Source organism: Ranitomeya variabilis, chromosome 2, assembly GCF_051348905.1.
Source record: "Ranitomeya variabilis isolate aRanVar5 chromosome 2, aRanVar5.hap1, whole genome shotgun sequence".
Classification (NCBI taxonomy): domain Eukaryota; kingdom Metazoa; phylum Chordata; class Amphibia; order Anura; family Dendrobatidae; genus Ranitomeya; species Ranitomeya variabilis.
In genome coordinates, this window is record NC_135233.1 from 164,469,654 (window position 1) to 164,492,712 (window position 23,059).

At 39.6% G+C, this 23,059-nt stretch overlaps 1 long non-coding RNA gene across 12 annotated transcripts in view; it reads right to left on the reverse strand.

Moving 5' to 3' along the window:
* Nucleotides 1–23,059, reverse strand: part of LOC143804741 (uncharacterized) — a 1,170,763-nt gene that overhangs the window by 774,497 nt on the left and 373,207 nt on the right. For 10 of the 12 annotated variants that reach the window (XR_013221090.1, XR_013221088.1, XR_013221086.1 and 7 more), the window contains one exon: nt 22,681–22,793. The exons of 1 other annotated variant lie outside the window; for it this stretch is intronic. This is a non-coding gene — a long non-coding RNA (uncharacterized LOC143804741). Of the gene's footprint in view, nt 1–22,460; nt 22,595–22,680; nt 22,794–23,059 lie in introns of those variants that run through there. One more of the 12 variants, XR_013221092.1, reaches the window with a different exon arrangement.

Below are 23,059 nucleotides of genomic sequence, written 5' to 3' on the forward strand. Positions count from 1 at the left end.
CCAAACACACCCAGGCTCTTATATCATTCATATTTCTAGCAACCAAGCAAACTATAGCTTTGGCTTGGAGAAAACCAACCATAAACTTCTCCGCAGTTAAATCACGCCTCTCCTGGTATATGATCAACGAAAAACTGTCGGCTATTCTTATGGACAAAGTCGGTAAATTCGAGAAAGTATGGCTCCCCTGGGCGGAATATACTAATCACACTCCTTTTGCCGTACCTACACTTTATCTAACTAACCCTGAACCATCCGATTCAGAATGACTTTCCGTAATTATCGTAAACAATGTGATTTCCCCCTCGGGCCCCCCTTTTCCCCCTCCCCCCCCTTTTTTTTCCCTCTCCCCCCCCCTTTTTTCCTTCATACTCCTCCCCCTATTCCCTGCTGTTGTTAGATCATAGGATTGCGTGTTACTTCTTTACATGCATTTGTACACATATTGTATTTACAGCTTCGTAATGATACCTTTATTACTGCATCATATGTAAATTGTAAACTTTCAATAAAAATTTACTGTTGAAGAAAAAAAAAATCTGCCGAATTATTTGGCAGATTTTTTTCCTCAGGCAAAATATGTAAAAAAATAAAAAGTGATATAACTGATAGAGCTATGCAGCACTCTTGAATTTACTAAGATATTGAAGAGTAATCACAGAACCATCAAAAGCTTTAGTCAACAAGGCCACAAAAAATGTGTTGACAAAAAAGAGCACATTAATTGCCAAAAATTTGAAAAGAATCAAACGTGCAGTGACCAGGAGCTCATTATCTTCCAGTGCTGTCATATTCCAGAACTACAACCTCCCTGGAATGCCCAGAAGTACTAAGTGTTCAGTGCTCAGAGACATGACCAAGGAAAGGGAGGCTGAGACCCGATCATCACTGAGCAAGACACTTAAGTTGAAACGTCAAGACTGGGCCAAGAGGTATCTGAAGACAGATTTTTTCAAAGGTTTTATGGACTGATGAAGTTTGAGTGAATCTTGATGGACCAGATGGATGGACCTGTAGCTTTATTAGTAATGGGCACAGACCTCCACTCAGCAAGGTGGAGGCGGGGTACTTCTATAGGCTGGAGTTATTAAAAGATGAGCTTGTTGGCTCTTTTCAGGTTGAAGATGGTCTCAAAATCAACGCCCAAACCTACTGCCAGTTTTTTAAAAGACACTTTCTTCAAGCAGTGGTAGAGGAAAAAGTGTGTATCTTTCAAGAAAAACATAATTTTATTAGCTTTTTGGATTCACTGACTGGACTGTAGTTGTTCAATAATAAATGAATCATCAGAAATTCAAATTACCTAATAATTCTGTATATTCTGTATTTCTGTAGTCCCATTTAGAATATATCAAGTGTGCATATTTGACCACTGTTAAATTAAAACAAGTAACAAAAGTCCCCCTTTCTTGTCATTGTTGGGGTCTCAGTATTTGTCATATTGTGTGTCTAGGTGATAATTTGTTCTTACTGTAATATGCCTTTAAGAATTAACTCATTAATGGAGCACAAGTTGAAAAAGTAAGTTAAACAATCCTTAGAGGGGTTATCCAGATAACAAAGAATGACCTAATAATGGGATAGGTGGCAACTTGCTGATTGGTAGTTCCTAACTATTTGAATTTTTTAACTACTTCTCAGCTCATGAGACCCCTCTACTCATACAAACCCTAATGTGCGCATATATTTACATCCTTTCGCACAAAAGGATCAAAATTGGGTCAGCTAAATATTCAAAAGCAGATGCTTATGGGTGACCTATTTTATAGATCTGTTTTTTTTTTCTTTTTCCCGATTGGCTGCTAATGCCATTTTTCATCCAAATGTTGAAATCTGATGCATGCTGCAATTTTTGACCCTGATTTCATAGATGTGTCAATTACTGGGCTACTTGCTGTAGTTTTGATAAAAACACTATTTTATCAGCAGGAGATTATCACTGTCTACTAAACCTGCTGCCATGTAGTCGTCCATATAGATGAGTTTTGAATAACCCCGCCCCCATCACTTACAAGCAGCTTATGCTGTGAACACAGAAAGCTGTCAGTCAGTGGTGTGGGCGGGGTTATACAGAGCTCAGCATTCAAAGAACTGCTAGCTCTGCAGCAGAGAAAACTGTTTTTAATAAAAGCTGCAGCAAATAGTACATCACTGGAATCATGATCTGTGCCTCTAGATTATGCTGCTCTTAAAATGGGTAGGAAAAACCTGGTGACAAATTCCTTTTTAGGGCAAGCGTGCACAATATTCTTTGTAAAGCTGTAGACACGTCAGGAAAACGCTGGCGGTGCTTTTCCTGAAGCATCTTCTTTGTCAACTTTTGCATCATTTTTATGGCATCTTTGCTGCTGACGTCTTTTTTTTTAATTCTATGTACAGTATAAAGTAGTGGTGGATTTCAAGCAGAAGTCACCTGAAGAATGAACCGGAAACTTTTTTAGCCATTCAATGACGTTCGAAGCCTGAAGCAGTTCAAAGAAGTTAGATAAGATGGAACATGCACACAGTAATGTCAAAACAACTTGCTGTGCCTATGTTCATTAGTTTTAACATTAACTGAGCGCTTTTTCAAGGCAGGTTTCGGGCGTAATCTGCCTAAAAAAAACGGTTTGTGCACATACCCTAAAGGTACACTCATGAATAACTTCAGACACAAATCTCCTGACCTGACACCTGACAGAAACCTACAGCTGAATTAAGTGTTACTGAAACCATGAGCATAACTACACAGCAAAAGAATGTATTCTTAACCACCAGGATCACTGGCTCTACAATAAAACAGAAATTTAAAAACCGGTCACACGTCACGTAAGTGATGGAGCAAGAAAAACACAGTAAGTGAGACATTTCTCTGATATCACCAACATAAGTGACGATTCATAGTGAGTCCACGATTCTGAGGTCCAGACATTATACATGGATAGCAAATAGCAAAGTCTACTGGTACTGGAATTCAGATCCTTGGCAGCTGTTAGATTCATCCAGGACATAATGTTCTTAGGCTGGTCGCATATTCACACATGCACAGAAGGAAATGTTCTTCAATGAAATATGGAGTTAGGAAATGCCGAGTTCCAGGAACAAGATGCCAAACGAGGCGAAGCAAGTTTAATGTTTCAGGCTGCAGTTCACAAATTATACAGTATACATAGATGCTGCCAGCTGGACCTTGTACTTAAGACACTTCTCACCTCAGTTATATCACTGATTCATAGGTCCCGATTCATGAAAGGAATCATGCAAGGATTCTGGTACCATTTGCTTTGAAAAGTCATAAAACTCTGCATTGAGCAAGAAGTTAGTTACGTTTGCCATTTTCACGCATTTCGGCACAGTTGAGATGGGATGAAGGCTTGATGCCACAGTTCATCTAATTCATGACAGGCTGTGGTATTCCTTAGGCCAGAAACCTTACTCCAGTCCATGACTGGACTTGGATTTGGGGCAAGCCGCACAAAGGCGTAAGCTGCTTGTCAAACACACCTAATTCTTTAAGATGCGCCCTCTCATCAAGAACGTCCTGAACACCTCTGGTCTTGATGATTAAAGGCCTATATAGTTTGAAAACAATACTCATCACTTTTTACCACATTGCCATGTGTGTCAATTCTGAAGCAATAGGGAGGGTCCACTTAAAGAAAAATGCAGCAATGGTTGGAAGCAAAAGTTTGGTAGGGCTTGGAAGGGATGGAGCATTATTGTCTTTTGGAGTGCAAATTTTCCTGGAATAGTCTACGGACACGATTTGCAGAGCCCCAAAGAACCAGAACATCAGCGTGAAAATGGGAAATATGTCATAGTTTTGATCTATACATTGTGCCCATCTTGCACTTCTGGCGACATGCATCCCATAAATAAGTGGTTTATAGCTTTCTATTCTGATTTTTCAATCTAAAATTAACAAAAAACAGCAATTCGGGAATTGTTTTTATGCATTCTTTTTGCCATTCACCGTTTGGTAAAAGTGTTAAGTTGACTATATTCGTTGTGCCAATATGATTATAGTGATACTAAATTTAAAATAGGGTTTTTATAGTTTTGTTACTGCTTCAAGGTATAAATACATTTTTGCAAAAAATAATTTGGTTTTGCATTGCCATAGTTCAGAGAGCTATCATTTTTTTTATTATTTCGCTTACAGTGCTGTGTGGGAACTTTTTTTGTCGGACGAGTTGGTGTTTTCATTGATAACAAATTTTTTTTATTACATACAACTTTTTGATCACTATTCTAAATCATTTTTTGTAGCAATATACGAAAAAAACATTTCTGGCATATTTTTTATTAATTATTTTTTTTACCGTGTTTATTGCAAAGGCTAAAACATTAGTTGTTCTGAACACTGTGGTAATAATTATGTGTATGTTTTCGTTTATTTTTGTTTTTGCATAAAAGCTGCATTTTCAATAAAAAAAAAATTTTTTGTATTTTTTTACTGACTTTTTTATATTTTTCAAAAATTTCTTGAACAACTTTTTTTCTGTATTTCTTTGTTTTATTAGGACACTTGAATATATTATCCTGTGATTGTTGGTTTAATACACTTCAATACTTAAATATTGCAATGTACTAGATCTTCCGTTTTACAGCGCTAAATGGCCACCATAGCTGGCAGACCTCAAGGCTATTACTTGTCCTTGTGATGCTATAGCAATGTTTTCATCCACCCCTGAATTATTTAGGTATGGCTAACTTTCGTGTTTGGCATAATTATTTTTTATTCACGCCTAAAGCACTGATTATACATTTACACATACAATACTGGTCAAAAGTTTGCATCAGACTAATAGGGGGTATTTCGAGCAATCAAAGGGTTAGCACATGTTCTGGTTTGTTTCACACATTTCTTTACTCCTTGTTTTCATATGTTGTGTACCTTTTGTGGTTTTGCGGCCTTCAGTCTCAATCTATAATGTTGACATTCCAATAAGAGCAGGGAAAACCATTTTTGACTGGTACTGTGTGTGTGTTTCTATATTACTGCTGTATCTTCTTCATCATGTGCCCATGTTGCTTTTTTTACCTTTCCCTTAGTTTTTGCTTCTGAGTAGTTTTATGGCAGCAATAAAGTAATCAAGACGATGTTCTTGGTATTAAAAAAGAGACATTTTGCCTTCATTGCTAACAACCTAATGTGGCACAGTCAAGGCCAGCATTATGAGGGGCAACAAATCACCATCCCCAAAACGGCACCCAGTGATCACTTACAAAAGTGCTGGTTCGGAGGCCCAGTTAGTCTGTTGTCGCCCACCTTTACAAACCAGAAACGGCACTAATAAATCCAACTATACATTACTAGTGCAGTTTCCAAGGTTGTAAAAGGTAAAAAGACCTCTGATGACATCAAGGTCATGTGGTCAAATGTTCCTCACTTTGCAGAGTGTGGAGGAACTGGTGAGGGGACAAAAGCCTGGTATATCCTTTATACTCTTCCTGTATATGGCATACTGTCAATCTGTGTTTTCTGACATACGGTGTGTGTGTGTAGTATCGAGTGTTTGTATGAGTGGGTAACATGCGGTGCACAAGTAGTACAGAGTGTATGTAACATGCAGTTTGTCTCTGTAGAATGGGATGTGTGCTACAGATAGTGTGTGTATACAGTGTCTGTAACATACGGTGTGTGCAACATACAGTATCAGTGTTTCTAGCATTGAGTGTGTTTTCTAACATAAAGTGTGAATAACATGGAATGTGTGTGTAATATACAAGGTGTGCAAGTATGCAGAGTGTGCTTGTAGCAAGGTGTGTGTAACATACAGTTTGTGTAGCATGGAGCATGTACAGTATAACATACAATTTGTGTAAGTGCAACATACAGTGTTTGTGTAGCATTGATTGTGTTTAATATAGTGTGTGTGTAGCATGGGGTGTGTATACTCAACAGTGTGGCATGGAGTGTGTGTAACATACAGTCTTTTTGTGAAGAATACAGTGTGTGCGTGGAATACATGTAGTATAGAGTGTGTGTGTGAATGCAGTGTGTAGCACAGAGTTTGTGTAATACACTGTATGTCTGTGTAGCAAAGTGTGTGTAACACACGTGTGTGTAGCATGATGTAACAGTGAATGGGGGTGTAGCATCACAGAAGCAGTAGTTGTGGCTGTTTGAGGTCTGTGGAAGGGGACCACCATTATAGTTGACTCCGTTTTCCTTTTTTGATGCAGGGTATGAACCTATAGTGGTTTTCCCATCTTCACAGATATTGTAGACATTTCTACTCAACTGTTTTTACCTGAAGTCACCCAGTGATATATAGTTTTCACAAATTTACTGTGGAGAGGTTACAGCATCCAAGTGTAAAAATGGCACCAGCGCAAATGAGAGTTCGTAGATGAAAATATGTTGACAATCACCCAACGAATGAGCAAAAAGTTAATTTGTCAGGTGATTGATGATTTTTGTTACGGCATAAAAATTCCACTCTCGGCAGCACATTGCCCCACATAAACAGAACATGTGCTGCTTACAACATGATACTATATGAGGCTAGAATGATCATTCTTTGTTGACCTGTGTTAAGAGGCTGGTGGACTAGCGCTGAAGGACTTCATCTAGTCGATCGGCATTCGTTTAACATTCTGAAATTGGTTTGTGTAAATGTTTCTAGACTATGGTGCAATATCTTAGCTTTTGGGGCTTTAATTTTGCCCAGAGCTACACTTTGATTAAGCCAGTCCTGGGTGCACCAATAATTTAGTGTTTGTACTAATAACATTTTGGATTGGACCACTACTACTGGCCAAAATAAGGAAAACTGTTGTTCAAAAATTAGATTGGAGAGAGACCAGCTACTAGATTCTCAACAAGACTGCCTATTATTATTATTTATTATGTACTTATGTACAGGAAAATAAGCCATGTCTGACTCCTGCATAGGACACCTGAAGGCATTACAACAGTCTAATAAGTATATCTAAACTTACAGCAAACCATCACTATTAATGATCTTTAATACAGCGTTCTTTCTCACTTTGATGACCTCGTCAAAGATCTTTCTGGCCCTCTACACTTCTGAAACGCTCATAATATGATGAACATCACTGGATTTAGACTAAACTTATTTATTGTTCTAGGAAGTGTCTGGTTCATAATCCCATTTAGTATCATCAATGCATCTCATTTATTGCTATTTGGTGCTTTCAGGTTTATACATTCAGACTTTTGGGGATAATTTTTTATTGGAAGACTGCTGAGGAAGAAGAGTGTTTAAGATCAAAACACCTGAGTCCACCTTTGGATTATGTATGAGTACTTCTAAAATATTTTACTGAGTATTTCTTTTCATGAAACAGTAGCTTTGATTACACCACACCTGAAATGGTGTTATCATCAGTGACATGTATCAACAGTCTACAATCTTCCTGAAAGACATGATCTGTGACATAAAGGTATGTTGGGAAGAGTAAATAATGCTCAGTATCCTGGCAGGATGTACAAATAAACCATCTCCATTTATGACATTCTGATAAGGCATTAATAGCACTTCACTTTGGCAGTAGGCCCAGGCAGTACTCCCTTCTTTGCAGACACAAATGTGTGGAAAATTATACTGGCAGAGGCTTGTTCAATTTCCTTAAAGGGACACTAAGTCTTCATTCTGATGATTATGCAGTGCAATGCAATCTCTTGTTCCTTACAAGCAGTTATTATAAAATGGAGAGAGGCTCACAAAAAGCATCCGGAAACCCAGGAAAATGTCTGAGCCAATGAATCCACATATATGATAACCACATTACAGGATGTCAGAGACATTTATACACATATAATAATTGCTTTGCTTACTTAGCTTACTAGAAAATATGTACTTTCACCTACTTTGTGCTATAGAGTTAGAGAACGTGCATGCGATGTAGTCAAATTAATTTATTTTTTTTTTTGCCAAGATTCGCACAAATCGTGTTTTTTGACAAGTTTGGACAAAAAAAGGTTTTCCCAAAACTGTTCCCACAAACCTGAAAGCACACAATTGTCCAAAATGTCTTGGTATCCAGATACATGAAAAATATATCTTTGTACTGTGTTAGCCACAGTAGATAGAAAAATATTAAAACTTGAGAGTTTTCAGTGTACCTTCCGGTACCTCTTGTAGTCATCTACAATCCAAATCTGGAGGTGCTATGGTGAGCTGCATAGAAATTACAACCTTTGAAACAAAAAGATAGGAGCTTAAAATCTATATTTCTAAACCCCCCACATCTGCGCTTTAGGCAGCCCTCAAATCTAAGAAGCACTATTGTCATAATCTCCTTATCCTCCCCAACAACAAAAGGAATATATCCGTGCAAGCAGAAAAAAATTGAAAATCTGTCCATTTGTAATGACAACGAACAATAGAGATTACCAGCTCACATGAGAGCTACAAGATTTCAGGAACCTTCACCTGCACCATGACTAATGTGGTGAAATTAATTTTATGTATCAAATGGGAGTCTATATGTAGGTGAGACAGGGAAAAAGCTTAGAACAAGGATGAATTCTCATCGCCACACAAGTAACGAAAAAAGAATAGACCTGTGGTCAAATATTTTTGTAGCCCTCAGCATAGCATCGTGGACATGAAATTACTAGTACTGAGATGTAACTTCAAATCTCAGAGAGACAGAAGTGTCTGGGATTACACATTGATGACGACCTTTGACACATTCAGAGCAGGAATGAATGCGTCACATGGATTTATGTTTTTTTACATTTGTTACGGATTGTGCTCCTCAGACCATTTGGGGGCATCACTGCCCTGGACCAGACCTCAATCTGTGGACAATAAAACTTTCACACTCTTTATCTATGAACTGCTCCAATATTTATAGCCACAACTGTTTTTCCCCTTCTCATATTTATAGTTCTGCTTCACGTGATGTTTTTTACTGCACTTTTCTACAGTATGTCCTGTTGTGTGACTCTTCAGATTTTGTGTTGTGTTATACCTGATGAAGAGACCTAAGTAGCCTCAAAAGCTTGCTATTTATTTCCATCTGTTCAGTTTTCTGTTGGAACTAGTGTTGACTAGAAATTATTTTTTATTTGGAGACACTTTTTATTTGCAATTACGCGGGACCGCCATGGGCGCGAACATGGCGCCCGCGTATGCAAATATAGTTATGAGTGTCATCGAGGAGGACTTCGTCTATGTGTCCCACCACTTCGGCCAAGTGGCCGCTTGGTGGAGATACATAGACGATGTCTTCCTCGTATGGACGGGTACAACAGAGTCCTTACTTAAATTTCATGACTACCTGAATACAATTGATGAAACAATTAAATTCACCCTTGTACACTCTTGTACTAACATACAATTTTTGGATGTTAATGTTCAAATTGAGAATGGTAAATTTACTACTCAATTGTTTACAAAAGCCACAGATAGAAATGATTTATTGCTTTTCAATAGTCAACACCCAAGAAAAACTAAAGAGTCAATCCCGTACACTCAGCTTTTGCGGGTCAAAAGAATTGAAAGTAACGAAGATTCTTTAAAAAAATCTATGGAAGGGACATGTAGGAAATTCTCTGAAAAAGGTTATCCAATAAGGTTGATATATTACCGAGAAAAGAACTACTACAGAAAAAACCTAAATTGAAGGAATTTGATCGTATTCCTTTTGTAACGTCGTATTGTGAGGAGAGTGGCAAAATTGCTGACATTATATGCAAACATTGGGGAATGCTTTATAAATGTTCTCCCGAAGTGAAGGAGTTCTCTAAACCACCAATTTTCTCATATAAACGTAGTCGAACTGTTGCGTCTACTCTGGTGAAGTCTGATATAGGGTCATTTAAAAAACAGGGTCAGGCCACACTTACTGGCAACAGTAGGAAAGGTTGTTTTCCATGCTTGTCCTGTATTAATTGTAATTTGATGCTCAAGGGGTCTAGTTTCTTTCATCCAATCACGAATGAGGAATATAGGATACAGCATTATTTGACATGCGACTCAGAGTTTGTTGTATATTTACTCCAGTGTCCTTGTTCCTTATGGTATGTCGGTGAAACTACGTGTGATTTCAAGACTAGAATCAATCAACACCGACATACCATAAGGAAGAAACGTTTGGATCTACCAGTGTCTAAGCATTTCACGGAGAAGTGTCATACTGAAAAACAACTGCAGTTCCGTATTATTGATATGGTACCGGTTCAGAGAAGGGGAGGTGACCGAATACGGTTACTTAAAAAGAAAGAGTTGGAATGGATAAAAAAACTGAATACTTTAAAACCTTATGGTCTTAATGTGGATTTCAAACTTAATTCAATTATGTAAATGTGATAGTGGTTATATTCTCTCCTAAGTGCTTATTTTATATATATTTTTTATGTTTTAAAAGAAACTTATGGAGTTATTTGTCCTTTTTCAGGTGTCCTATCTTACATACAGAGATACTATATTGTGTCTACGACTTTGAGCAATGGACGATGGACCCATACTGATTATTCTATAATGTGGATTTTTTTTTGCTTTCCTTTTTCCTTGATCTCTGCATCTCTCTTGATATTTTGATTATTTTGGATATATAATTATAGAGAATAAAAGCTTGAATTTATAAACATAGTAAACCCCCCTGCTTTGGTCATTTGGTCTTTTATGTCTCTCTAGGGATGTTGAAAATGTAGCCAAAGATTGGGTCATGTGCGTCATATTGTAGGGGTTTGGAGAAACACGGGGGGTACCCGCCCCCAAAGGTCTCCATTTCCCTACTCAGGGTCAGGATGCCCCACTTTAATAAGGGGGGCTTCCTGGACCTCGGTGACGTATTACAGACTTATGTCTGGGTCCCTTTAAATATGGCGGCACATCAAGTATGTTCCCGAGTAGAGAAGACTATTCTTATATATATGACCGTGTATGGAGTAGTTTAATTTTGTATATAATAATTTTTTTATTTTTATATATATTCTATTTTTTATATATTTTTTATGTTTTTCATATTCTGTACAATAATTCCTGAGTAATGCAGAGTTCGGGGTTACTAGGATCGCTATTGTATTTTTTATATTGCTATTGCAATAGTTATGTAGTCCTGTCCTCTGTGTGGGCAAAGCCGCCCCTAGCTAATATGGCGCCATGGTCCTCGGATGGCTCTGAGCAGCTGCAGGGCAGAGCATTGTGGGTCCCTGACTGTGATGTCACGGACATGTGCAGTAAGCACGTGGGAACGCCGTGATCATGGCTGCCATTACTGAGCTGTGTATGTAAGTGTACTCGGATTATAATATCGTTAGTAAGGACACCTGATTTGTTTTTAATAACAATTGGCTATTAAGCTATTTTTAATTATTTTCACGCAGTATGGTATTCATAATACCCGTCAATAGCTGTGGTTTGATGGGCTGAGTAACTTGCACAATTGCACTGTTACACTGATGATGCACAATAACACTGTTTAATACTATTGACTTTATTATATTTAATGATTTTCTAATGAGATATGTATGTGTTGGATATAAAATGTGGTCTCACCCTTGTATTCATTGCTTGACAAAGGATAACACATCCGAAACGTTGCCACGCCGTTCAGGCATTAAAGTCCACTTTTTTCAATTATTTTGTGCCGCTTTTCCTTTTTTTGAGTTTATTACTTTTTGACCATTGGATTGCTGGTCGGAAGAGCTCTGCATGCCTTGTAAGGTAGTAATTTGATGCTGTTCCAATTTTTTCACTTCATCTTTTCAGTTAGCGATTAAAGGTATCAACCACTGAGGATTCTCAATTTTTTAATATTTTGGTATGCAGAACCATTAAGAATTAATTTCACTGAAATTAAAGAACTGCAGTGATACTACTAATCTAAGTTTGTTGACCCTAGTCTTATACCTACCATGTCACCTTCTTCAGCTCTTCCCGGCATTGTTCTACTTTTGTGCCATCTTGCAATCACAACTTCTGACTGACCTGAAATCAGAGGTAACAGTCACAAGCTCTCAATGTAACTCTATGAGACTTGTATTTCATAGACTGAAATTGAGCTGTGACTTCAGAATTGCTCCAGCAAACACTGAAGATATCTGGCAGCTCAAAAGCTACTGAAGTCTAGCTGGAGCAGCGCCTATAAAAGACGAAGACGGCAGCTGGTAAGTGTAAGACTAGGAGCAGGCCACTTACAGTAGATTAGTAGCATCACTCTAGGGCTGAAATAAAAAAATCACTGGAATGGTGCTTTAATATCAATGGAGTTTGGAACTCTACAACAGAGAATTGTCAACTTTAATGCACTATGCTCCTCAGCACTCAGTTACCATTGTGGCAATTTTATGTGATCTGTCACTTCGTGACTGAATTGCTGTAGCTCCTAAATGCTTCTAGTTTTCAATAATGCCACACAAAGATGATAGTTAAATATTTAGGAGCTGTAAAGAACGTTAGAGGATGACAAACTGCGTGTGATGAACCCTCACATCAGACATCACGAAATGCGGTCTCCCCACTTCCACCAACGTGACATTCCCCACACCCTTGGGACACGCAAGGTCAGCTTGGTACAGCTTTATGGAGCACTGGCTAGGACCCTGGGGTACCCAGTACCGGGTCTGGTGGTCATTAAAGGGGTAGTCACAGTGGCAGCTACCCAGTGCATGGCCCTGGGCGTCCAAGTTAAAGTGAATGGCTTTAAAGGGGTTATGGTGAATAAGGAATAAAGTTATTTGTTCGTGACGCCACCTGTGGTATTCGGTCAGGGATGACCAACGCTGCTTAAAGGGGTCCACTGGGGATGATGTTGATGCAGCAGAGATGGAAATAGCTTTCCACAGGTGAAGCTTGGTCCCCAGGGCTCCTGGTGTAGTAGGAAAAGATGGCAGATGGTGTGGTGCCAGAAAGAATTAGAGGACACAAGATTGCAGTATTTTACCTTTTACTGGTAGTATGCAGCTAGAGTCCAGGGTACGGATCACAGGTGAGGGTGAGGTCTTCCAGCCTGGAAGCGCTTCGGAATCCCCTAGCCAGGTGGGTTTGGAAGCCTTCATTACTGTGCTGTAGTGTGTGTCCCGTGCTGCCTAAGGCTTCACAAAAGGTCCTCTCTTTCTCTCTGTCCTATTAGTAGGACAATATCCATATGGCAGGCAACTCCAGACTTTTTACAGGTGTCCCTACTTGCGGCAACTCGGGCTCTATATGCTGTTGTGCCTTCGGATGTAATGGTGGACAGGTGACTTGAAATCTCTTGCCCGCCGGTTTCTGCTGTTGGGCATATAGTTACCCCCACAACCTCGGACTTCTGGCCTCCAGTATTCTTGCGCTTCAGCATGGAGGGAGCTCAGTCACAGCTCACCTCCAGCTCTTTATTTCTCCTGTACTTGTTCCTCCTTCACACTTTCCTACAGACTGCTCTGTCTTTCTCTTCTCTTTCCAGGAGCTGCAGAACCTCGTGTCTGCACGGCCCCAGGTTTCCTCACAGACTTTATCTCAGGAGCTGCAGAACCTCGTGTCTGCACGGCTCCAGCTCTCCTCACAGACTAACTCACTCTGTCTCTGTCTCTTACAGACTGAACTCCTAACTCCTCCTCCAGACAGAATATATAGGGAAGCCACCCACAAACTAAATAGAGCTCCCCATTCTGGCCTGGAGTCAGAACAGTGTCATGTGTACATGTCACCTGTTAAAAGGATCCTTCCTCGCTTCAGGTCATGGTATCACCCTCCCCGTGAGGAAGGCAATACCACTGTGACAACCGAACTCCTGGGGTGCCACACTTACACAGAAGCACACGAGTCCAGGGAGGCATGGGGTGTGAGAGGATGTGGCCTACACAGTCACTGATGTGGGACCACACTCGCTCACAACCCTGATAAGCTGTGAGACCCCTTTCACTAGTACCAGGGAAAGAGCACCTGGTTAACCCAGTAGGACTGCCACCAGTTCCTCGATAGATATAAGCCTGGTCTGTTAACGGGATTATATCGAGCCAGAAACCAGCCTCAGTAGCATGGAAGGTTAAACTAAGAAACGGCAGCGTGGATCAAGATAAAAGAGCAGTACAAGGTTAAGTTGTATATAATTGCCTTAAAGGCACACTAGACAATACACTATAAACACAATGGATATACATATACAATGGTCAGATATGGAAATACAATAGTGGTAGGACAAAAGATAAAAGCAGATCGATCATGTCAATTACCGGGTTGAAGTTCGACCATGTGTGCGCGGCGCCGCAGGGAGCATGGGCTGCCAGCTTGCTCCTAGGTCCTTCACAGCATGTTACTCAACGTGACCCCCTTTTCAGTGGACAACATGCATATCAGAGAGAAGGACCACATGACCTTACTCTAGCCTTTATCCCTTTTAAGTCACTCCCCTTAGGCTGATCCGGCTGGGCCCTTGCTATGCGTTGATACTAAGCACATTTTTACTATCTGGTTCCTACTAGCCCTTCTACGTATCTTCACTCCCTGGGGTATTAGAACATATCAAGACCCTGGGAGGCATTAGGTCCGTTCCAGAGATCGCAAAAATGTACATGATGTACAGCTAGGATGCTCCATAACTCCTTATGGAATTAGGTTTCTAGGAAGTAATTTGGCAGCTTCAGCATGAATCGAGCAAGCTTTTGTCCTGCTCTGAGCTGGCTGGCAAAATGTGTGAGATCTGTCACTCACAGCCTTTTGAGGCTTAACCCCCTTGCTGAGCTAGGTGTTCTCATACAGCTGCATGCTGAAGGGGGTTTTATAATCTATGCCAGGTACAAATGATTGGCATGAACTTATATCTCCCATATTCTTAACACTGGGCAATTGCCCAGGGCCGCTATTGCTAAAGGCAAGTTTTTCAACCTGTAGCAGGTCCCATGAGTTGTAAACATGCTTGCATCATCAGCAGCTGACACAAAATGAGTGAGTGAGCAGAGGGGTAAATGACTACTACAAGCAAGGACTCTCTTAATTCACTGGTAATGTAGCAATAGTAGATAATGTTATAGCTGCTAGTGCTACACGCTGTGCTACCTTAACAATCCTCAACCTGCTCCCCTTCACACATGAGCTGATAATCAATATATAAGCAGTTGTAAGAAAGCTTGTTCCAAATTATTAGTAAATGTAAATATGCCTACAATAGCCAAGCAAGCAAAAAATTAATTTGCTGGTTGATTGGATTAGATTATTTATGCTAGTAAAAAAGTCATCGCTATCAGCAGCAGATCGACTTCATAAACAAGTAATATGCTGCTGATAAAATGATATAGTAGATGGTTAGAAGATTGTACTAGCAATTAATAAGCTCGGAATGCCGTGTCACTGGTTGTATGGTCTAATATCACTGTCTCGCCTGTAACTTACACGCCTTCTCAATGCCATCCTACTCACTGCGGTCTCTGCTCTGCTTCCACTCGTGTCAAACCGTCTCCATGAGTTTGCCTCTTGCAGCACTCCCCAGCACTGTAGCATAATGCTGCTGTATCTACCAGGCCTTAGGTAAAAGCGGCAAGTCTCTGCAGGAATTTAACCAATACTAAGATTAGCTTCCTTGGCCTATCCGCTGCCAGCAGGGGATATATTAGGCAGCTCCTCCCTCTACTCTTTGCCTGAGCTTAGGTTCTAGTTTGTAGTCCGCTTCTAATTTCCTGTCTAGATATTTTCCTGCTTAGTGTTTCCTGTTACCAACCCAGCTAATTTAATTGTTCTGTCTGACCTCTCCATTCCTGACCTCGGTTTTGTATTCTGAACCTTAGCTGCATGCTCCGACCTCGGACTATCTGACTACATCTCTGTCTCTGCCCTCTGTAACAAGTATCCACACCTTTACCCATTGGTCAGCTGCTGCATGTCCGAGCAGATGATTTAAAAGAGCTATTCTTTTGCTAGTGTTTATAAAGGCAGAACGTATGGCTAAAAGAAAATGAAATGAAAAATCTGAATTCAGTGATCAAGAGGTGTATCCCAATACTTCTCTCCATAATGTGTATGAGGTATTTTACTGTAGTGAAATCCTATAGCCACTAGATTAGTAAATCTTGCCTATTTTCTGCTTATTTTTGTTGTGTTTTTGCTAACTAATGTTATAATCAGAAAATTAAGTCATTTTAATCATCTAAACTGAAACTATCAAACCCTGCCAGTAAGTGCAGTGATATTACCAGCAATATCAGTCGCAGTGAGTGGGTGTGAGGTTTAAGTGAATTCATTCACCTGTTATTTGCAGATTTTATGATTTAATTCACAACCTTTTTTTTGAGCAATGCAAATTACTGGGTCTATATTTTGAACAAAACATATCTTATATTGTAGAATGAAATACTACAAAATATATATACCTACAAACTACGGACTAGACTGACAGTGTCAATTGGCAGTGGCTCTGTAATATAGGATGAGTATAGCCCTTAAGAAGTACATTGATGGTTAGGGATTAAGATAGAACCAACATAATGGGGGACAATCCTTCTATATAGTGGAGCAAACATACCTTATTGTTTTGTCTAAGGAGAAAATATTTATAGAATTAAAATTGCCCCCTACTTGTTACACAACCAGAAACATTTCCTAAAATGTTCAAAGTGGACATTCTGACAGATTGGGTGCTGAGGTAAAAATAGACCACTCACACTGCTGTCCATCCTGTCTTTCTGGTCTATCATTAGAGAAGCCATGGATGCTATGGTAAAAGGAGGCTGCTTACACTGCTGTCCACCCTCTCTATCTGATCTAATACTTAAGATACCAGGGGTGCTGAGGTAAAAAAAGGCCACTCACACTGCTGTCAACCCTGTCTTTCTGATCTAATATTAAAGAAACCATGGGTGGTAAGGTAAGAGGATGCTGCTCACACTGCTGTCCAACCTCTCTATCTCATCGAATACTTAAGATACCAGGAGTGCAGCTACTCACTTTGCTGTCCATCATGTCTTTTTGATCTAATACTGGAGATATCAGAGGTGGGTAGGTAAAAAGAGGCCACTCACACAACTGTCCACCTTCTCTATCCAATCTAATATTGGAGATACCAGGAGTGCTGAGATAAGAAGAGGCCACTCTAACTGCAGTCCACCCTGTCTTTCTGATTTAATATTGGAGAAACAAGGGGTATTGATGTAAGAAGAGGTTGCTCACACTGCTGTCCACCATGTCTTTCTGATCTAATACTGGAGATACCATAAGTTCATTGTCAAATATAGACAGAAAAGGGCCCCTGTGCAAGACCAATATATTAGTCTTTCTTTGTGTCTGTGACAGAACCTGCTTGATGATTTGAAGGTGTAAGTGGGTTGTCTTACCTATTGGACCCTTGTGAGGCTGCACACATTGCACCAATGATATGTCCGCCCCTGCATGACTACTGAAAGCAGAAGAATTTGCTTAGACTGCTTTTCACAATATCTTTCTGACTGAATACTAGAGATATTAGGAATGCTGAAGTACGAAGAGGCTGTTCACATTGCTGTCCCCCTTGTCATACCAATTTACTACTAAAGATATCAGGGGTGCTGAGATAAGAAGAGGCTGCTCACACTGCTGTCCACCCTGTCCTTCATAATGCTGAGTGACTGCTGAAATCCAGAGATAACCTTCTTCATGTACTGTATCTCAAGATCATAGCACTGCTGCTTCCTGCTGCACATGGCATCTCAGGCATCTGTCCTATTAACATTCTTGAAGAGTGTAACGAAGCAAAACGATTATAATTTGACAATTACAAGTATTTAGGAATTTAATTATAATGCCATTTCCTTCCCTCCTTCATTCCAGTCTGTTAATATTCCCAAATAACTCTTTTTAAATAAAGGTTTATGATGATGTTTAGTAAGTGTACTTAAATGTTCAGTACTATTCTACATACATTCCAAAGGGCCTCAAAAATGAAACAACATGACAGAAAAGTATTAGAGTTGTCCTTTCATTATAAATATAATTCAGTGGGATGAGGCCTCAAGTATCTCTGAATTAAAATCCTTGTTTTGTAAGACATAAAAATAGTAATTCTGACTTTTTTTATAGTGTCCAATTGGCAGGATAAATAATATGCTCATTTTAAAGTTTGAGTCATTAGAGACAGCAAAATCAATTATAAAAATGCTTTTATGTGTTACCATATTTTAAGCCATAGCTTTTTATTTTTCTATTGGCAGAGCTGTAGTATTTATAGTATTTATTAGTATACTATGTTGGGAGACATTTGATAGCTTTTATGAAACATTTCAAGAAAAATGGGCTTCTTACATCTTTTACATGACTTTTTCTATTTTTGTAAACATGTTTTTAAACTTTTCAGAAGTGATGCATAGAACCAAGTGTTACACAGAGACAGTAGGAGATCACACATCATCTCTCTCCTGCACCTGCAGCAACTCTTTACATTGGCTGAATTCGGGGAAGGAGATGGCCATTTCAACAGTCTCTATTTCAGCCTGGATCGCATCTACTGCAGTGATTCAGGGCTCATTTTGAAGCTGAGATTTTCATACACCTCACTTTAACCCCTGATATAATAAGATAGGGTACATGTCACTTTCTAGTTCTATGATCTTTCATGAAAAACAAAAGATCCTCTTCACCTCTGCTTCAAACAGCCTTCTGCCTACACAGTACCCTATCTGCGGCTGTTCTGCCAAACATTTCTATAATTTAGAAAACTTTTACATTTTGATATATTTGGTGAAAATGAAAGCAACACAGCCACAAGCAAAAATGGACTTCAAAAATTTCCATAATGATAAATTGCCCCTTTATATGCCGCTCATTGTAAGAAAAAATTATCTAGAAATTGCTAAAATACATATTTGTCAAATTGCCCCCTGATGTTTTTTCCTTATGATTTCTTTTGAGAACATCCCCATATGTGCACATTACCAGTGGACACACATATAACCATTAGCTTAGTCCCACTGCCCAGAATGTCTTTCACACATTTGTCCTAACATTGCTGATGACTGGCATCCTACGCAGACATATTTCACTATGTATGAATCAGCAATATCATAGAAAAGCAACAAGGAAAGACCCTAACACTAAATTAAAACAGAACGTTCACTAGAACCACTGCTGCAACTGGGAAATAAGGGATGAAAGACTATATAGACTGTTTTTGCCATTTTCTGATAGTAAGCAGAACTCACTCCTTCCCAACCACCATTCCACTGAACTTGTTCAGGAGTACTCTTAAAACTGCAATGGACATGTGTACATCTGATTTCTTCATTTCAACTTATCAACCACAAATTTCTCATTTTTGCTATACTGTTCAAAGTAGGTTTCCACACTATGCTGCCAACACAATGTCTTGCTTTATTTGGAGAATGACATCCGAAACCCACCCAAAATAAAAATCTATCTTGCCTACAAAGCTTGGTATTGGGAGGTTACAATCAATCATTCATCTGGATTTAGTATAATGAATTCTAATATCTAACAAGAAGGGTTCAGTCTATGGTTGCTCATGTATAGATAGTGACTAAACGGGCCCTTCCCTCTCTCCTGAACATGATTTTCTCCTATGTAAAGGTGGAGAAGATGTCATAACAACCTCTCTGAATACCCCTGACTGTATAGCTAGTATGACTTGTGGTTTACCCTTATGTAGGCTGCAGTTTTCCTGTGTACAGGGATGGGCATGGTTCTGTAGGGCCAGCCCAAGGTTGGGAAGGAGTAAATGGGCACTGGGGGTTAGTTTCTGTTTTTATTGTTAGTCTTGGTTGAGCTAGAGAGAAGAAAGGACAACCTCAGTCAGTTCTGTCCATCATCCGGTGTATAAGAAGAGCAGACCTGCAAGATAGCAAGTCCTCATAACAAGAAACAGTGATGGCAGTCTCTCCTCATTACAGGCAAGTTGGAGCAACTACTGGATGTGAATTTTAAGCAAGTCTTAGTGCTAGCTAGACCTGTAGGTCTTTGTAAATAAATATGGGATCAGTCAGGCTAGTGTACGTCTGTAAGGTTGTAGCTGGAAGAGCTCCCTTATACCATTCGCAGAGTGTAGTCTGGGTGCAGTGGTCACAGCACAACACATCGACCCTAGAGGCCTTGTACTGCGAAGATGGAGGCAGTCAGCATAGCTTGTTTTTCATTTGCAATGTTCTATACAACTAATGTGATGCTGTCTGCAACTGTTAAGTGTGAACCTCTGTCAAACTGTACAGATGAAAAACTTAAGCTTTAGTCCTGCTACCCATTGTACATATGTTCCAGAACAAGTAAACATGAGTTTATTTTCGCAAATCTGTCTATCTTCTTCACTGTGGAGTTAAAGGGTCTCAGCGTTTCACAAATAGTGGCAGAAAATAACCTGAAGGTGTCAGCAGCAAAATCAGAAACACATGCACATACTCGGGGACCCCTATGTATGGTGTTGAGATAAACACCCTAAATAAATCTTGTCTCGTACACATGGATCAACTGGGCAGGCTCAGGAGTGTAAGTATGAGAAAGTTAATGAGCACTTACTGTACAATATGCAAGTTCTGCCCGAGTTACTCTCTGGGGAATAAGCAGCACCTGATGAAGTTTAGAACAAATTAAGCTTAAAGTGTCATCCCTAGTCATTAGTATCATGGTAAACCATAATACCCTGGGATCATAGGTAGTCTATAGAAGGTTGTTGTGTTCATGTGATCACTCCATGAAAATACACCCCCAAAACAGAAATTTTCAGAGAATAGAAGATGATGTATAGTGGACCTGACATTGACAAACAACTATTAAATATCTAGATTAAGAGGTTACAAATCATTTAACATAGAAGGTATTTATGGCCAGTAGAATTTTATGACTATAGTTGATAAGCAAACTTCTTTAATTTGGGAACAATGGATGAAAGGGCTGCATCACTCACCACAATGAGATGGGAACATTCCATAAGTAATACAAGCGGTCGCCAAGACAGCTTAAATAGTTGAACTAGGCTAGGAGTGTGATGAAGAACAAAGCTATTTCTATTCTTAGAGTTTATTATTCACCATTTTTCTTGTTCAGGGATGGGTTATAAGAGCACAGAGACAATGCCACAAATCAGTGGCATGATTCTTATGGAGCTGGAATCCACTGTAAGTGAATGTGGAATATTTTTGTGATCCCTAAAATGGCAACTGATTTTTATAATCTCAAATTTATATAGTCGCAGTTCTTTCAGACAACTTAATTTCATTTGTGATCAATAGTGAGCATAGTAGGCAATTTACAAATAACGTTATTTAAAAATTATGTTGATGTGTCTCTTTTCTGTCTAACTTGCTGTTCACTGCCTGGTTTCCCAGGATAAGTCATCTCTAGTAGTAGAAACACCAAGACGGATAACAGGAAATGAAGGACGGTCTTTATCTCTCTGCTCCTATTCTCCTGTCTGTCAAACTGCAGGCAGGCAGAACAGAGATGTACACTTTAAATTTAGCGTGAGAAAGCCACTGGTCAATGAGAGCTATGTAAGAAGAGGGACTGGACCGGCGGTACCTTTCTTGTGCCGGGTCAGAAACTGTCGGGACTGTCACCTTTTTTGTCTGGGGGAAAGCTTAGAGACTCGGATCAACCTTTGCACTCGACAGCAGAGGGCGTAGCTATGATAAAAAGGGCAGAGCGTGCGAAAAGGGAGTCAGACTTGGGGGGAGCAAGCAACGCGCAGCAGGGGAAGGTTGGTGCTCTGTCCTCTGAGCACCATGACAGCGCAGGTCCGCGCTATATTGTTCCTGCTGCCACTTACAAAGACTGTGACCGGAGAACTGTATTTTGCCCACTGGCTTCCACTGCTCAAGGTACCCAAAGCTACGGGCCATTAAATAGCGCGCGCGTGCTGTGTCTAAGAAACCTCGGGTGATTTACAGAGAACTGTTCCCTCTCTCACCCACATACTTCTGCTCAGCTTCGTCAAGCCTCAGCAGTGTTGTAGGCTGCTCTTCGCTCTGCATCCCAAGTCCTGGACCCAGGACCCCATGCAAGACGTCAAAGACTCAGTGTCACCACCAGGAACCGGACCATCAACCCCTGCAGAACGATACCAGATTCATCACATGCTGACCACATCGGCACCACCATTAGAACCTAAGACTGTGCAGTCAGGAAGCTGTCAGACTGATAAGTTTATCCTTAATGAACATTTGCTATAACTTTTGCCCTCATTACCTCCCTCAGCACACCGATTGTGCTCATATCACCTGTCATATCCCTGCCTCTACTTCAAGGTAAAGCTATGACATAGTCTCACTCTTCATATATTTTAGTGTATCGACACAAAAGTCTCACTCTGCACGTATCAACAATATAAAAAAATAAAATGTAGTTCTAGCATGACAAAGAGCTGACAACCTGACAAAATAGACAAACCATAAAGTAACTTTTCTATAATCAAGATTCTATATAAAGTGTGAATAACTGTTTAAGGCATAAATCCCAGTGCGACACATCATGAAAATCTAATATTACAGCAATATCTATATAAACTGATACAAAAGTGATGCTAAAAATGTGGCTTAAAGTTGCCCAGCATTGCACTGCTAAATTACAAATAACACAACCTTTCTTCCAGCGTCATACAAATCTACATACCTTCTGAATGACCAGAAGATTCTCCAACTCTACTTCCTTCTGATGAAGAGAACTGTGCACATTAACTATTCTCGGGCTAAAGCATATAATAAAAGACAGATCCTAGCATCCAAAGCTGTAGAACTTACTGTATTTCTTTTTATTAAGCATTTACACCTACAAGCGCAAAAAGGAAAAAAATTCAAACTCATAATGAACGAAATTAGTCATGCTGACTCACCAACCACCACTTCCTCTAGATGAATTCTTGTCATACTTCTGACTCTGACTGGTCAAATTCACATGGCTTTTGGATCTCTGCTGCAGCACTTCCAGTAACCACCCCAGTGTGGGCTAGCAAGAAAGACAGAGAAAATCTTACTATTTCTGTATGCAAAGGAAATAATCTTAAATTTGATTTTAGAATCAATGATATAGATATTTATTTACACATTCATTTTCCCTTAACAACCGGGTGATGTCATAAAAAGTCACAGGGACAAGAAAGTGTTTCTGCATTAGGAATGTGGATAAATTCTATGACATAACTAATAATTCACTTTATGGACAGGAAAACTGTCAGAATGAAGACAAGAATCTTGAAATCTTAAAGGGAATGG